The sequence below is a fragment of the Microtus ochrogaster genome, chromosome 18 (assembly GCF_000317375.1).
Source record: "Microtus ochrogaster isolate Prairie Vole_2 chromosome 18, MicOch1.0, whole genome shotgun sequence".
Classification (NCBI taxonomy): Eukaryota; Metazoa; Chordata; class Mammalia; order Rodentia; family Cricetidae; genus Microtus; species Microtus ochrogaster.
Window position 1 is genome coordinate 50,937,890 of NC_022020.1, and position 6,343 is coordinate 50,944,232.

The following is a 6,343-nucleotide window of genomic DNA, read 5'->3' on the forward strand; positions in this document are numbered from 1 at the left end:
AGTGCTGGGATTAAAGGCGTGCGCCACCATCACCCGGCGGGATTTTTCTTTTTTGAACCTTAAGTTGTATCAACTTAAATATTCATTTTCATTCTTCTAGATCAGCTGTCCTCAACCTGTGGATCTCAGCCCCTTTGGGGGACGGTCACATATCAGATATCCTGCCTATCGGATATTTATTTACATTATGATTCATAACAGTAGCAAAATTACAGTTATGAAGTAGCAGTGAAATAATTTTGTGGTTTGGGGGTCACCACAACATGAGGAATGGGTCTCAGTGGAAGGCTGGGAGCCACTGCTTTAGGCTGAGGAAGGCTGGGAACCACCGCTTTAGACTGTGGTTTTCCAACCCCCACACTCCTGGTTTGCGGAAGTCAGACTCACCTGTGAAATAGGCACCCTGTGGAATCATCAGCTATGAGCTATGTGAGTAGCCTCCCTAATCTCTGGGTACTGGACACACACACACACAATACACACACACACACAAACATGCACACACATTACACACATGCACATACATGCACACACATGCACATGCACACACATGCATACATACATAAACATGCACACACACAGTTGTGACTAGCATGTCTAATTTACCCCTAGAGGCCAGGAAAGAACAGGAGGTAGAAACTAACCACACATCTTTAGGAGTAGGAACTCTAATGAACAGCTATAGTTTTTTTCTTGTCCAGGAGCAAGAAATGTCCTTTGATCTGCCCCAGGCCAAGGCAAAAAGGCAAGAGGGAAGTTCTGGATGGGGCAGGGTTTCTCCTAATCCCTCTTCCCTTAAATGAGTTCCTCTGCCCGGATGGTGCCGCCGCCAATCCAGTCCCTGTGGTTAACAGCTTTGGAATTAGATCTCTGGATTTTCCTGGTGAAAACAGATTCTATTTTCCCCCAATTTCAGTCATCTCCTAAAAGATTTTTGGACCTCAGCTCTTGGGCGGGGTCATTAGGTAGACAGTGAGTAGCCTTGCTGGGGCTTTGAGATGGGACCCCTCCCTCACCTCACATTTCCCTGGTAACATCAGAATGGAAAACGCCACCACTGCCTCTCCTTAGACCTTCTGGTCAAAAGAATGAGCCACCTCTAACCCTGGGTGGAGATAACTTGCTGACCTGCTCCAAGATCAGAGCTTTGTACCCATTGCCCCCTCCCTTAAGAGTTAGCCCGGCTGTGCCTGCCAATCACCTCGCCAGGCCAGCCCACAGGAGATCTGATTGGTCAGTAGGCTTGCTAAGGCAATGGGAGTGGTTACCCCTTTAATTAGATAGTGGACTTAGTCTCCCCGAGGCTCCTCCTTCCAGGAGCCCCCTTCAGACCTCCCTGCTAAACTTTCATTTTGATTCGCAAAAAGAATGACTCTTCCTACTTCCTGTCTTTTCCCATGGGGTCCTGGGCAAAGCCTAAGCAAGCTTTCCCTGATGCTCTGAGCTTTCTTGCTTTCTCCAAAGCCTCTGGCTCATTCTGCCGTCCAGAGGTTTTTCTGACCTGCATTGCAAACCATGCCCTTTCTCAGACCCAATTTCCTTTCCTCCCTCTTCTATCTCATAGCCGCTGCCAAGATTTTACAGCTTACCTGCCCTGTTGATTTTCTCCCGAAGTCTGATACCCTCCTCCTCTAGCTCCCTGCTTTTCTTTTCTTTTATTAATAAAACTGGGAACCCCAGCAATACCTGGCTGAGTGTTGTTGGGAGTGAAGAAGAGGCCGCATAGCGTCTTTCCATACACAGGGTTGTGATGGGGGTGCTGTCCATGCCTCCTGACCAAGGAATGCCAGGATTTTTTGTTTGAGAGTCCAAGGATCTAATTCTGCCCAGTGTTTGAAAGGTGATGGAGCACTGACTTTCTTGGAAACAGTTTGTTCCATCTGTCTCAAACCAGCATTGGTTGCTCTTTCCCTCCCTTCATTCCCTAGTCCACAGGATCGGGATGTTCAGTCTGCATCAGGGAGCAACTAGCCTGGTCGATCTGTCCTAGGAAGAGTATCAGATTTCTGCACATTACCCATGGCTCCCTCCCTACTTTACCCATGTTTTGTCTCCTCCATTGGTGATGGACCCTGCTCTGCTCTAACCTTGAGTGATCTAGTGAAGAGTCTCTCAGAGCCCGAGTCTGAGATGCAGGAAGAAGGCAGATGGGCTCCAGCCCATTGACTGATACATTAATGTAAGCTCTGGACCCAAGATCTATCTGCTCATTCTCAGACCCACACACCTTTCAATTCAGAAATTCTTTTCATTTGCACAAATCCACTCACAATTAGAATTCTAATCCCCAAGAGGAAGGAACCAGGGCACAATCACAAGCAGAAACGGGTCACTGCCCAATGTCTGGGCCCCACTGGTGATCTTCTGGGCTCCCCGGGACCTGGGGACTCCACTTCTCAGGCTCTGCCCTCCACAGAAAACACAGCTCATCTCACACACTTGGGCTGGTTCCCCCACAGCTGCTGCTGCTCTTGGTGGTCATCCACAGTCGTGACATTTCTGGAAGGTTTTTTTTTTGCCACCCAAACCAGAACCATGTGGGAGATTCTGAGACATCACCAAGATCGACTGATAGCATGTGCTGATGCTAATATTTCCCGGAAGAGTCACCTCAGTAATGCTGATCTCTTATTATAAAACGTAGCTGGTTGTCAGCCCCAGCTCCCCAGTACCTACCGACACAGTAAAGCCACGGCTGCGCGTCAGTGGTCCTCGTCTCTTTTTATTTCTTTATTTCGTTTGTTTGCTTGTTTGCTGTTTTGTTTTTCGAGACAGGGTTTCTCTGTGTTGCTCTGGCTGTTCTGGAACTCACTCTGTAGACCAGGCTGGCCTCAAACTCAGTGATCCACATACCTCTGCCTCCCAGGTGCTGGGATTTATCTTGTGTCTCTTTAATCGCAGATAATTCTTTTGCTCCCTTTGACTGGAACTACAGAACACACAAATAGCCTTGACAGCGGAACTCTCAAACTTCTCTCTGAGCCTTCTAACCCTTTGTCAGCTGCAGCTGACAGCGAGTATTGATTGGTCTTCCATCATGGATCTGCCTCTGATCCTGTCTGGTCCCCCAAAGAGCTGGCTGGAGAAGGACTTTTGGGAGACAACCCCTGGCATATTTGTGACCTGTCTCCGAGGCTAGTGTCACCCAGACGCGAAGGGTTCATGGGTCCTTCAGACTTGTCCATCAAGGCTTCAGACACGTGCTGGGCCTTGCATTCAGGCCTCTGCTACTTGACAGCCATTCTGCCTATTCTTCAACAACATACCCCTCTTCCTTATTCCACCTCACTAACAACCGCTCCAACAAGTAGTCACGGGGAGGACAGGTCCTCCACTGGGGAGAGATTTAAAGTCATTCTTGGTGTTCAGTTGGAAGCTTCACTTGGGCCCCATTTCCCCCCACCCCGTTCCAAACCCCACCCCTCTCAGAAAGACCCCCAAAATCCCAGGCTCCTCCCCTGAAGCTCAAGACCACACCCACAGGGCATTTAAGCTCCAGTCCCTAGCCCTGCAATGTGATTTATCTCCTGCTCCCTTTCCTGAAAGTCACCTGTGAGTGCTTTTCTCAGATTAATCCTGGTCCTTTACTTTTTAATTCCGCTTGATTTGGCTTAGTGCATCACAGAGAAACCTACTATCGGGGATACAAAAATACCTATCACTTGGCGGTACAGGAGCCATCTAAATGAGAGCAAAATTGAGCACAGTCCCAGAGATCATCAAGACTGAAGAGTCCATAGCACAACCGCTGGACATCTACAAAGACACTCTTGACCACTAGGGTAACAATGTCCTCTGACCTCCAGAGGTCCCCAGAGGAGACCAGGCCAGGGGCAGGCCGAAGAAATGGTAGATGAGGTGGAAAAGCACAAGCAGGAGCAGTAAAACAAGACATTAAAAACCCCTTTTAAGGCTGGAAAGATGGCTCAAAGGTTAAGAACATTGATTGCTCTTCTAGAGGTCTTGAGTTCAATTCCCAGCAACCACATGGTGACTCACAACCATCTGTAATGAGATTTGATGCCCTCTTCTCGTGTGCAGGTAAAACATGCAGATGGTACACTGCATACATATTTTAAAAACAAACAAAAAACAAGAAAGAAACTTTAACCATGAGAAGCCAGAACTCAGGAGAATCGCCCCCAGGTGCTCAGCACGTGGTGGTCTGACTTCAGAGCCCCGGGTTTAAACTCTTTTCCTCCTGATCCCACGTCAGTGAGAACTTTCTGGTGCTACCTTTACTGACAACATGTCCCCAGCTATTACACTTAGAATGACCCAGGCCATGTGTGGGGTCCTTCATGATACTTATGAGCTATCCAGAAAATTGTTGCTATGGTGATATTGGGAGATGATGCAGGCTACCTCTGGTTGGCTGCCTCGGTTGCCTATTGTGTAGCAAAGCAGAACCTCTACATTTGAATCTACCAGAAAGATGAAGCCACCCAGGGGCAAGGTACCATAGACTGCTCCTGGCCCTGGAGAAACAACCAACAGAGCAGGAAGCGGCCCCTCTTTTCATTCCTGCAAGGTGAGAGGACTCATTACTGAGGATGCTAAGTTTGGGTCAGAGCAACAGAAGCTGGTATCAAATACTGCAGGGTTCTCGGTTCTTCCGCGAGTTTATGCCTAAGAACGTACAGTGTCAGCTGTGCACGATGGCACATTGCTGTTATCCGAGAACTGGGGGAGCAGAGGAAGGAGGATCGCTGTGCATTTGGAGCCAGCCTGCCCTACATACTAGGTTCCAGGCCAGGCAGGATTATATAGCAAGACCATGCCAAAAATAATAACAATAATAATAATACCATAAGCAAGAAGGAGTGGCAAGATAGCTTGACAGGTAAAGGCACTTGCTGCACAAGCCTGGCAACATAAGTTCAATCCCCAGAACCTACCTGAAGATGGAAGGAGAGCACTGGCTACAAAGTTGTTCTCTAGCCCCATACACGCTTGTTGTGAAAAGCACACCCACACATCACAAACACACAGACAAATAAAAATATGTTTGTTTGTTTGTTGAGACAGGGTCTCTCTATGTAGCCCCAGCTGTCCCAAAACTTGCTCTGTAAACCAGACTGGCCTTGAACTCAGAGATCTGCCCGCCTCTGCCTCTGAGTGCTAGGATTAAAGTCATGCACCACCACCAGCCAACACAAATAAAAAAAAAATTTCAAACTGTTTTTTTTTTAAATGCATTTATTTATTATGGATAGCATTCTGTCTGCATGTATGCCTGCAGGCCAGGAGAGGGCACTACATCTCATTACAGATGGTTGTGAGCCACCATGTAGGTGCTGGGAATTGAACTCAGGACCTCTGGAAGAGCAGCCGGTGCTCTTAACTTCTGAGCCATCTCTCCAGCCCCCAAACTGCTTTTGTTAAAGGGAAAGAAAAGAAAGGGGCAGGGGTGGGGAGGGACACACCTAACCTGAAGTATCAGACAGTGGCTCGCATTGTGTCCTGAACTTTCTTGCCCAAGGAACACAGTGCCCTGTGCGCTGAGACTTGAACACAATTCATGCTCCGAACCTTTCACCCAGTGCCTGTGTGGTTCTGTGAACCCCTTCTCAGAACAGTGTTTATGGTTTGAATCTTTCTCCTGAGAAAACATCCAGAAGCACCAGAGAGATTTCCTATTGTGGGGAGTCAGTGTAAGTACCCAATAGTATTTGTTATCATTTCTTCAACAGGGTTCGGGTGCTATTGCACACAAATCACCAGCAGGTGGCGATATTAGTCTCTACAAACAGCAGAGGGTGTGAGACTGATGTGTGTATCCTGCTGTGTGAATGGCATGTCCTGTAAAGAATATTACAATGGTATACGGGGAATGTGGATATATATAGTGTGTATGGTGTATGTGGTATGTATGATGGGTGTATCTGTATATTATATGTGTACATTTTGTGTAGTATGTGCATGCACCATATATACAGCATAGCATATGGTATCTGTGTGAGGCGTGTGAGCTACATCTGCCACGTGTGCTATGTAGCATTAGTATAACATATGCACACATGCATTGGAGCCTGCGGTGTCCCTTCCTCCTGCCCCCCCACCTCTCAGTGGGGCAACCAGACTTTTCTTTATTTTGCACCCCTCACCCTCTCACTCTCCTCCAGCTATTGTTCCCCTGCTCCATTCCTAGCCAGGAATTAACAGGGAGGCCAAGAAACCAACACCAAGTCTGGAGTGTTTCCCAGGATTCCTGGGGAAGGAACACGGTTCTCAATTTCTCTCCTCCCTGGCCCTTGCTGTTCGGTGCTTTATTGTTTTCTAGGACAGCCATTGTTCTGGCAACTTCCAGTATCTCTCTCTCATTTCTCTCTCTCTCTCTCTC